General features: G+C 43.6%; 1 protein-coding gene across 19 annotated transcripts in view; it reads left to right on the forward strand.

Annotated features, from left to right (window-relative positions):
• LOC106510465 (uncharacterized) overlaps positions 1-12,144 on the forward strand; it is an 806,226-nt gene that overhangs the window by 272,782 nt on the left and 521,300 nt on the right. The gene's annotated exons all lie outside the window — the stretch shown is intronic.

Here is a 12,144-nt window from a genome sequence, read left to right on the forward strand (position 1 = left end):
GGAGCACCGGGAGCAGAACGACCTGTTACCCGGTTTCCCCTGTAGACAGAGGGCTTTGGTGCGGATTTATCCGTCCGCATTTAGGACCGATGATAGAATCATTGCTTTGTTTTATCCCTTCCATGACACAAACCAAGAAAAAAAAAATCATAATAAAATTTTACAAGTTAGCTGCCACCACGAATAAACACGAGAGCACTATAAGAAATGAATCAGAGGCTCTAACCCAATCTCCTCTCAGGACAATAACTCTAATGTAAAGCCGGTCCGAGGAGGTCGCCGTGGAAAACCCTCTGGGGGCATTTCCGCGGAGAAAGGAGATATTCTCCTCCTGTCGTCTCCACTTCCCGTCCTAATACGTCTGCAGATGTGCGGAGAAAACGCAATCTGCAGCCTCTGCTCTGCATCAAGGTTTGGCTAAGCAGGGCCACAGAGGCCTCTCCGAGGATCATGGAATTAACCCTCTCTGAACCTGGGGACGCCGTGGCCACTAACGCAGCAGAGGCACGTTCCTTGATTCTAATCACAGCTGAGCCCAGATGTCACTTGCCATTAGGTTCAATTGGCTTTTTTTTTTTTTTTCCTTTTTAAATTACAAGATTACCTTTAAATTGTGTACAGGAGCTCATAACCACTGTCCACTGGCGGTAATCGGGAGTGATTTCATTTTACTCATGGAAAGACTGCCTCGCCTCGAGTCTCTGTTCATTAAGCCTCTGTCTCTCTCAGGTTCCACTTAGGTATCAAAGAGGAGTAAATTCTGCAGCACTGAAGGCATTGTATGTTTGCTTTTAGAATCAGCCTCTTTGGCTGGCTGATGATTCTTTAGAGCAGGCTAGGTTCTCCAGGAGCCTGTCATGTCTACATGGCAAACACGCTTTCTGTCTGTCGCCTGGGTGGTCTTTTTGGCAGCGATTGCTGCCTTGGGCTGTCCCCTCGAACTCTCCAGAAATGTCGCTTGAGTCTAAAACTCTCGTCACTCTTTGCTGCCTTCAGTTGAAGCAAACTTATGTTAACTATTTGTAGACCGAGTCATAGCATCATTCACATACTCATACATTCATTCATTCATTTATTTGACATAATTATTATGCATCCGTTGCATGTATGATGTTGAGCCTGGCACTGGGTACATTGGTGAGCTGGGACCTTACAACCTAGTGGTACATGGACAGAATTACACAGGCTCTTCCATTACAGTGTGAAGAGTGGACAGCCCAGCTTAACGTGTGTTTTTTATTGAGGGCACAAGCAAGGTTCCTCAGAGAGAATTCCATCCAGGCTGGGTTGTGAAGATTGAAGAGAGTTTTACCAGCCAAGGGAACAGTCTTACACGTGTCTAGAAGAAGTTCAGAGAGGGTGAGACTGGAGAGCAGGTGTTCATGTATGAAGCAAGCAGCACAGCGGGTCAGGTTGTTAAGGAAGGATGCAAGTGGAGAGAGACAGGGATCGTATCAGAAGGGGCTTCGTAAGCCCCCAAAATGAGCATATACTTGGTTGTCCGGACAGAGAACAGAGGGGAGGGGTGTGAGCAGAGGTGCGTTGTGTAAGCATCACTGTGGACTTCGTACTCGTAGTAAAGGACTGGCTCTGTGGAGAGCTGGTGGGTCTGCAAACCCAATGAGACCTCATACGCAACATCCTTTTCCCCAAAACAGCCTCTGAGCAGTTGCACCTTTTGATTTTTATCTTTTCCCCCAAGCACGCCCTCTATACTCCATTTATTTCAATTCTGCATGTGATAGAATCGAGTTGCAGTAAGAACCCTTCTAAAGAGATTCACAGCCAAGAGTCGAAGGTCTAACAAGAGTGAATACATGTGGCCCAAGACCCTAGCCAGAGACCCCTGGTTACCTGGGGAAGTGCTAGGATTTACCATGGCAAATGAATTAAATGGCTGTATTGTCAAGTCCTTCTTCTTTACTGACAGAAAATGTTTAAAAACCTGGCTTATGAGTTATAAGCCAGCAGATGTTGGAGAGACCGCTGGACTTGGAGTCTTATGATTCAAGTTGAAGTTCAGTTATGTCACTTTGTAGCTTAGAAAGCTTATAAGACTTGGTAGTACCATTTTTTTCTATGTAAAAAATTAATGTCGCTCTTATAGCCCAATGTGTTGTGGGGACTCAGTGACAAATGCATAGCATATGGTGGATATTTATTGGATGAATGGAAGTGAAATAGAATTGGAGAAGCCCCAGACTCTCTAGGCTATAGTCTCCTTGTCTGTGAAATGAGAAGATTGGCTTAGATGCTTTTGAACTCTAACTCCAATGATCTGTAATTCCTTGCCAGTGGCCTACTTTGTGGGCACGTACCGACCAATGTGCTAATAAACATAGGAGAAATTGATTTGGTATCTGATAAAGCCAAAGGACAAGGAATAACAGATTTCTAAGAGAAGAAACCCTAGTGACTGCTCTGGCCCCACTAAAATGGCTCTCATCCCAAAAGCCAGCTGATGAGAAGAATGCTTATTTGCCGCTGTCACTGGCTTCACTTGACTTCTCTGGTGAAAGCTTGGTCTCAGAGGATGCAACTGACAGCAAATTTCCTGTAAGACCACTTTGCACTGTAGGAAAAAACGGCTTTATCCTTTTATGTGGTCTCATGAAACACTGTTGATGCACTGCTCATGCAAAAAAACCTTCATGTTTCTTCTCGAGTAAGGACTCAAAGAGAGACAATTCTGAGCACAGAAAATCTGATATCTGATGTTGAATACATGTTCCTGCTGGCTTTTGAAAGGTGATTTGACTTGGAACTTAAACACCTCTGGGAGTGACCCTCTCTCGACAGCACCTTTGATGTGTATGCATTCCATCCTCACTGTAGCTAAAGCATTGCTTCTTTCTTATTGGAGAGACATGGTTGTTACTCAGTATTTAGTGACTCAGCCGATGGGCCTTTCCTGTGGTGCTGTAGCTAAAGAATAGCCACATGGGAAACTGTTCCAAAGATAGGAAAATGGAAACTTTGGGGAAGTTAGATAGCTCGTCTGTTTCGGAACGACTTACGTATGCCCTAATCACAGTTGAACTAACTCTTGGCCACAGCGGATTATCTTCTATGTTGTTGGGGCCTGGGGCCTGATGTTTTCTGTATTTTCCATATTTTCTCTTTTGGATGCTTCAGAGAAGGCTGACTGTGATGTTGATCACGTAGGACTGTCCAGATTCCCATCCTAGAAGACCGTCTTCAGACCTTAGGGAATAAAGCTGCAAGTCAGCCACTGGAGATGGTGTGAGTGGATTAGAGAACCCGTTTCAGCATCCCTTTCCCTGGGAGTCTGAGATGATCTCTCTCTAGGTTGCTTCCCTAGCATGCAGCCCCACGGCCCCCAACACACACTTTGCTGCAGTCTTTCCTCTGATGGCCATCTCTCAGCTTGGGCTTCACATTCCCAGAACATAGATCCCTACCCAGCTGCTTGCTCGCTCCTGCAGTGCATTGTCTGGCACATAGTAGGTCCACAAAATAATTTCCAGTAAAGGAGAGAGATCTGTTCGTGTTGCATTTTAATGGTCTGTCTGCTTTACTTGATTGCAAGCTCCTTGAAATAATAGAGGCTTCATTTTTTCAAAAATATGGTATATTAGAAAAGTACCAGTTGCTAGACAGTGCTCAGTAATTATTTACTGAATGAGTGAGTGAATGAATGAATGAATGAATACACATTACCCCTCCCCGCAGAAAAACAATTTGAAAGGGAAGAAAGTGATCAGACTGGTTACCTAAAACCTTAGCCCTCAAACTCCACTCACTGCCCAGAACAGGTAACTTGTGCTAAAAATGCTAAAAATGGTTCTTAAATTAGTCCATCTACTTCTTTATTCTGAGTCATCAAGCCACTTGGTATGCATGAGTGTATTTTAAGAATCTGGCACTGAAACCATTCCAGTATCTACTACTTAAAAAAAATGAAATTCTATTGAGGTGTAATTGACAGACAATAACCTGCACATTTTAAAAATGTGCAATTTGATAATTTGATATATGTAGACACTAGGGAAACCATTACACCAAATCATGGACATATCCGTTACCCTCTCAAAGTTTCCTTATGTTGCTTTGTAATCACACCTTCCCATCAGGCAATCACTGATCTGCTTTCTCTCACTGTACATTAGTGTGCATTTTCTAGAATTGTGTATAAATGGTATTAAATATGTGTAAATGGTGTGTTCTCATTTTTGTTTGGCTTCCTTCATTTACCACAATTATTTTGAAATGAATCCAGGTTACAGTGTGTAGCAGGAGTTTATTCTAGTTTTGCTGAGAAGTATTCCTTTATATGATGACATATCTGTTTAATCATTCACCTGTTGGGGATTTTGGGGGAGTTTCCAGGTTGGCTCTGTTATAAACTAGGCTTCTATGGACACTTAGGTAAAAGATTTGGTATGCACAAATATTTTTATTTTTCTTGGGCAGATACCAAGGAATGGAATTGTTGGATCGTATGATGGGTGGATGTTGAATTTTTAAAGAAATGGCCAAGTTGTTTTCCCAAAGCACTTGTACCATTTTTCATTCCCACTGGCAGTGTGCGAGCGTTCTGGTTCATTCACATCCTTTCCAAGACTTGGTGCGGTCGGTCATGTTAATCTTAGTCCTTCTAATAGGTATGTAGTGGTATCTTGTAGTTTTAATCTTCATTTACCTAATGACTAATGATATTGGGCAACTTTCCATGTGCTTCCTTGCTACTCATGTCATCTTTTTATTTGTTGGGTTGCTTATTTTCTTATCAGTGACTTTCAAGAGGTCTTTATATATTTTTAATACAAATTCTTTTTTTTTTTTTTTTTTTTTTTTTTGGTCTTTTTAGGGCCACACCCGTAGCATATAGAGGTTCCCAGGCTAGGGGTCCAATTGGAGCTACAGCTGCTGGCCCGCACCACGGCCACAGCAGCATGTGGGATACAAGCCGTGTCTGTGATCTACACCACAGCCCATGGCAACACCTGATCTTCAACCCACTGAGCGAGGCCAGGGATCAAACCTGTGTCCTCATGGATACTAGTCAGGTTCATTAACCACTGAGCCATGCTGGGAACTCTCTATTTTGAATACAGATTCTTTACCAGGTACATGGCTTGCAAGTATTTTTCTCTCAGTTTGTGCCTTGTCCTTTCATTCTCTTAACAGTGTGATTTGAAGCGTAGACATTTAACGTTTTTATGAAGTCCAGTTTATCAGTTTGTTCCCTTATGGATTGTGCTTTTGATGTCATAGCTGAGAAGTCATTGCCTAATCCAGTGTCAGAAAGGCCTTCTCCTATGTTTTCTTAAAGTTTCGTAGTTTTAAGTTTTGTGTTTAGGTCTTTGATCCTTTCTGAGTTAATTTTATGTATTGTTCAGGTGTTCAAGGTACGGATCAAAGTTAATATTTTTACACGGATATTCATTTCTTCCTGCACTGACTCTTGTGAAGACTACCATTCATCCACTGCATGAACTTTGTACCACGTAGACAATTAGTTGCCTATACGTTTATTGTTGGAGCTTTAAGATAAATCTTGACATCTGGGAGTGTTAACTACACAACTTTATCATCTTTTTAAAAGTTATTTTGGCTATATTTGTTCTTTTTCATTTCCATATGACTTTTAGAGTATAGTCAGTTTCTACCATAAGAAGCCTGATGGGGTTTTGATTAGAGAGACTTAACACCTTAACTGTATTGGGGCTTCTGACCTATGAACATAGCATATCTTTCCATTTATTTAGGTCTTTAATTTTTCCAGCAGTGTTTTGTAGATCTCAGAGTACAGGAATTTCATGTCTTTTTTCAGATTTATTCCTATATACTTCAAATACCCTGGTTTTTGATGATACTGTAAATGGTATTAATTTTTTTTTATTTCCAGTTGTTTATTAATAGTATGTAGAAATAGAACTGATTTTTGTACATTGACTGTGTATACTGCAACCTTGTTAAACGTATGTATTAGTTTATAATACCGTTTTTTTGGAGGGATTCCATCAGATTTTCTACTTAGAAGATCATGTTACATATGAATAAGGACTATTTTATTTCTTTCCAATCAGAGTCACTTGTATTCCTTTTACGTATCTTCTTGCAGTGGTGGAACACCAGAGCAACGCTGAGGGTGAGGGTGGCCATTCTTTTTCTTTTTTCTGCTCCTAAAAGGGAGAGTCACTCTTCAAGTTTGAACCCAAAACATTTGCAGACAGAGATCAACCATGCTCTGCAATGGCTAGAAAGCCCCAAATGTATACATTTGTCTATTTCTGATGAAGATTGCTGTGGAATGTGGAATATCATTATACAGAAATTAGAGTCAGCACCTGACACCAAACCAGATAATGAGAAATGGGATTTAAGCAGGGTAAGGAGAAACATGCATTCCTCAAGAAGAGAGGCTAGGGGCCTAATGAGAAGGGACTGCAAATTAATATCACATTTGCACTTGAGATTATATGTACCTTGATAATGTCAGATTAAGTGAAAAGTACTGATTGGGCTTTACAGGTCACTCCAGACAGCGCTGTGCTGCTGAGCCACACTGGTGGGAAGGGAGTGTAGTCAGCTCTGGATTGACCCTGATGCTGTCGTGTGCCAGGGCCGGGCGTGCAGGCTCTCCAGGCCAACTGTGCTCCTCTCATCCCAGTGTGTGTTCCATGCCGTCACCTTGTTAGCTTGAGATTGACCACGATAGGAGGGTTTACACTCGGAGAATTTGGCCGGTGCCGCAGATTAGAAGGTGGTCCTCCCAGAGAGCTTGGTGGTTAAGCAGGTGTGAGCACACCACTAGGTAGTCAGCACTCCGTAGGTAATCGCTATTGACGTATTAATATATTAATATATTCCTATGTTGTAATTCCCGGCGTCTGAGAGTAAGACACCACATGATTTTATGTCTCTCCATGAGAGAAAAAGATACGATTGATTGTAATCTCAAGATTCTACCGATAAGAGGACACATCCTGTTTGCAGCTATGCTAACATGTGAAAACCCCCCAACAAATACAGTGTTACTAAAATTTATTATAAGGGAAACACTATATACTTTATTTTAGTGTATGCCTCAGTCCTTCACCTAAAAATGCTTAGCTATCATTACAAAGTCCTGTTGAAAACAGAACAACCCCCCAAAAAGTTTTGGCATTCAACTCAAGTATCTGAACTTGGTGAGCCCAGCTCATAGTTTGCATCAAGATTTTGAGACCTTGTATAGACACACTGAAGAAGAGGCCTCATTCACCTACCCTCACATAGCCCTTGGTGCCTTTAATTGATACAGTCTCTTTAATTTTTCACTTGTCTCTCTCAGATAATATTATGCCTGGGGACAGAAGCTCTTTGTATCTTAATTACACTTTACATTCCCACTGTTGAATTAGTTGTCCAGCTCATGTAAGGGATCAAGAAATGTCACATGAAAAAAAAAAAAAAAAAAGAAACAAAAACAACTATCGGTCTATCTGTGTACTCACCCATCCTGAATCCTGAAGAAGGCATATCCATGTTTGGGTGCTGCTTTTACATCTGTTTCACTACACTATGGCCTCGCAATCAGATGCATTGTCGAGTAACCTCTTTCCTTCTGACACCCTCATCCAAGAGGCCAGTACCAAACAACCCCAATGGTTGGGTGGGATATTTCTCAGAGGTGAATTGAGCGTGAAGGTGGTCCATGCCTGGTCATCTCAAATGCCCCACTGGCCTGGCATGCTGGCGATCAGGCCTTCTGACGTGGGTAGACTTGCCCTTTCTTGAGCTTCCCTTCAGGACTGGATGCAGATGAGAAGCTGCTCTATGGCCATGAGGAAGAAAGCCTTTGGGAAGATCTTCCCAAGCATCCCAGTTCTGTATGTGAGAGGCTCTCTGTTCCTACCAAGGACCGGCCAAGCACATCCTTGGGAATAGATCCATTTGGACATGGTGGCTTCTTTCCCTTTCTTTTTCCAGCAGCTGAAAATATCCCTTGATAGCTCGACAGAGAAGAATAAATTGTCCCCGTGTATTTACACAGAGGAGAAAGATTTTGCTCATTGTATTTGCAATTCCGTCTCATGCGATGACCTCCATTTTCATAATCCTTCATGGAGTATCATGATTTAAAAAGCTTTCTCTCCCTGCTGTTTCTGTTAAAAGGTTTTCTGGTGCGATTCTTGGAAAGTCAAATTCTGCATTTAAATGTTGTATTTTCGCAGATATAATATAAAAGAGGCCATACTTCTGGCATGTTTGCCTTCCTGGGAGAGCAGCAAGCAATTCCACCCTTCTGCATATATTGTTAACCAAGCCACGAGAGTGTGCAGCAGCTTTAATAGCAAAGCCATTGTGATTACATCTTGCTCGTAATTACATTTATTTGCTCACATATGTCCAAAAAGGCAAGCATTAGCCAGACCGTATGGGTAGGTGTTTGTGCAAAGAAAATCATCCGGCAGATTGACGGTGAGGAAAATAGCTTTCAGCCATTTAGGTCTCTCCTGTCACGGACACTTGCAAAGACTGTCAGGGCTTACTTAGTTTTTGCTTTCATGCTTCTAAAATCGATTGCCTTTGGAAAGCAGGGGAATTTATTATGGGTGATGGATTTGCATCAAAATAATCCAAATACGAGGGGCTGCCTCTAACAAGACAACACGTCTGTGGTCCAGAAGAGAAGCAAGTTGAGAAACGTCATGGTTCAAAGCAGCTTTAGAAATGGCCACCATCCCATCCCAGGAAAGGCTGTAGGCCGCCTCTCTGGGAATTTGGAGGGAAATAAGAGGGCCATGCGTGTGAAAGAATTTTCCATCTGCATCAGTGAGCTGTCCCTAAGGAAACGACCGAGTGGTGGGAAGCGCGTTGTGGTGGTGGTTGCTATTGTTGTTGTTTTTTGTGTGTTTGTTTGTGAGATGAGTTTGGTCGGGCCACTCAGGACTTGAAAGGCTTCGGTGAACTTTAGTTTACCCTTTTTGCCTTTCATTTTCTTATTGCTGGAATGGGTGGTAGCAGTGCTAGGCTATTGGGCGCTTTTCTCATTTTGTACTCCCTGGGCTATAAATAAGCTCCTGAGTGTTTGGGCCACTGCTGTACCCTCAGAAGCTGGCACAGTTCCTGGAGCACCATATTTACTCGACAAATACTGTTTTGAATAAAGCAACAGAAATTACTTGATAGATGTGCAACTCAATAAATAGTATTGTACTTACTGTGGCTGCTGTAATAAGCCATCACAAACTTTGTGGCTTGAAAGAACACAGATTTATCATCACCCAGTCCTAGAGGTCAGAAGCCCTGAAATCAAGGTGTCAGGGCGTTGTGCACCTTCTCAAGACGCTAAGGGGAACCCCTTCCGGGCCTTTTCTGCTTCTGGAAGACTTCTGCATTCTTTGGCCCACGGCCCCTCCCTCCATCTTCAAAGTCAGCCGTGTGTGCAGTGTCATCAGATCTCTCTCTGGCTCTGACTTCCTGTGTCTGTCTTGTAAGAATCTTGTGATTACACTGAGCCTACCGGTTAATCCGTGGTAATCTCCCTGTCTCAGGATCCTTAACCCAGTCGCATTTGCGAGTCCCCTTTTGCCAGGTGCAGTGACACATCCACACCTTCTGGGATTAGGATGTGGACGTCTTTGGCGGTTGTCACGATTCCATCTACCGCGCATCTCTCTTCTGGAGTAAAAGCTTCCCGTCTCATTATCACCACTTCTTTTCATGACCTCTTTGCAAGTTCCTGCTGAGGACTTTGCTAACGAGTAACAGTCAGACTTCCCGGATTCTTCATGCCTCCCTGGTCCCCGTCCAAGGATGCCACCCCGCACACATGTCCCTTAGGCCTCAGGGGAGGGTGGTTTATCGCATGTGGAGGTAGGAGGGCGTGTTGTTGGCTTGAATTAGTTTCTCTCTCTGCAGCTAGCAGAGGGCGTGGACCTGCATACATGATTGCAGAATGAGTGAGGCAATCAGTGTGGAGAAGGCAATAGCCCACCTCCTTGATCATTTCTAAAGACGCAGGATGCCGTGGAGAAAATTCTTTGTCAACGGCAGACACTTAGCCCTGAGCGTGTATCTCCCGGGACTCACTTATCCAGAAAATGTGGTGTTGGTGCAGATACCTCTCTTCCCTTGGGCACAGAAATTTTCAAACACAGGGATAGAGCCCTCCAGGCCCGAAGCTTGTTGGCATGGCGGCTGCCCAGAACCATGAGATAGAATTGCATTATGTGAAAAATCAAATGCCTCAGGGAGAAGCCAAGCTTTCAGACATGTTTTGGGCTAGGAGAGGGTTAAGCGGGTCATTACATATTTAGAGTTCTGGCCATGTGGTCTAAAAATAAGCCAATGAAATCCTCCTGTGATGGTGTCAGAGGAAATGAGTTTTCGGCTTGGCGTATCTGGTGGGGCGTTCTTTCTTGTCCTGAACCAAAGCCCTCTCCCTGTGGTGCCCGTCCGTCCGTGTGTCCTCTGTGTCATAGGCCACCTCCCTTTTGGTGCCTTCCATAGATTTCTCACCCCCAACAGACGTCTGCCCTCCTTCCTCTCTTCTCCCGTCCATTCCTCGTGACTCCTGGGGCTTCCATGATGCCAGATTGCAAGGAGCTATCCTGCACCTCTTCTGCCAGACTCTCTGTGTCTTATTTCTTAATCAAAGTATAGTTGATTTACCGTGTTGTGCCAATTTCTGCTGCACAGCATAGTGACCCAGTCATGACTACATATATATATATATATATATAAAAATATAGCAATCCATGTGTATATATACGCACACATTTTTTTTCTCATACTGTCTTCCGTCACGGTCTATCCCAAGAGATTGGATAGAGTTGCCTGTGCTGGACAGCAGGACCTCATTGCTCATCCATTCTAAGTGTGATAGTTTGCATCTGCTAACCCCAGCCTCCCCATCCGTGCCACTCCGTCCCCCCTCCCCCTTGGCAACCACAAGTCTGCAAAGGTTTGTTGTAGCTTTGAACCTCAGAGCTTAGCAAAGTGCAAGATTTATAGTGGCGGGAAAGTCAAGTTTGGTTGAATTAATGTTACGGGTAACTGAGCATCATGAAACAAGTCTAGGACACCCTGCAAAGAGAATCGGGGTTGAAGTCTGCCTGTGCTGCTCTTGAAGTGTGCGGATCTGGCAGGGCAGTTCTCCTCTCCAAGCCACCGTTCCTGTGCCTTTATGGCAACCACCCGAGGTGGTTTTGAGGTGAACATGTGTGAATTACGGGGGTGTGGTGTGCAAATGTAAAGGGTTGTCTCGACATCCTCGAAGCCACGTAGAACAGACCTCATCCTCTTCTACTCAGCAGCCCTTCACGTGCTCAAAGGCAGAGGTTTCACACTCCACATCCAAGCTGGCAGTGGGTAGAACACACGTCTGGGAGACTCCAGAATTCAAGTTCAGGTCACGCGTGTGACCCTGGGAAAGGTACTCCTCCATGCCTCTGTTTCCCCACCTGTGAAAATGGGGTGAGGCTAGAACGCATTTCCTAAGATTGATGCAAGGATTGGGTAAGATACCACGTATCAAAGCTGAGCATAGTGCCTGGCATGCAGCAGTCAGTCAGTTATTATTGTGTGATTAGCACTGTTTCCCCCATTAAAGCCCCAGTTCCTTCTACCATATGAACCTTTCCTCCCGGGCATGAGTCTCTGAGGATGGCAGATACGTTCCTTCTCGTCTTCCAACTGCAGTCAGTTCCTAATAGCGGCCTTGAACTCAACGTTAAGAAGGATTCTGAAGCTCTTTGTGGGTTCAACAGGAAAGAATATGAAAACAGACTCCTTGGATTTTCCAACAATGGAGAAATGTTAATGCTTCTGCCCCGAATGTGCCGATGTTGCATCTCTTTAGAATCCTCGGTAAACTGCGTCTGAATTCCTTGTTTCATTGCATATGCTAGACCATATGCCAAGCCGAGTTCCCCGAAGGTCAGTTTGAAAAACATGAAAGGTAAGAAGTACCAGCTGAACTCCTGCCAAGTTCCAGGCACTCTTAGGTATTGTTTATACAGAAGTGAGTTTTGCTTATTAATGGCGTTTACATTCTCACGAGGCAAGAGAGAATCAACCACAGAAATAAATTTCAAGGTGATTTCAAATAGTGATAAATAGTGCGTGCATATCAAAACTAGCTATTTCGAGAGTGATGAGGGGACGGGGAAAGGGTATGTAATTCAAAAT

This window comes from Sus scrofa, chromosome 6 (assembly GCF_054392235.1).
Source record: "Sus scrofa isolate SSC_HxYL_T2T_F1_AM1 chromosome 6, Sscrofa_HxYL_maternal_Yorkshire_Landrace_v2.0, whole genome shotgun sequence".
Classification (NCBI taxonomy): domain Eukaryota; kingdom Metazoa; phylum Chordata; class Mammalia; order Artiodactyla; family Suidae; genus Sus; species Sus scrofa.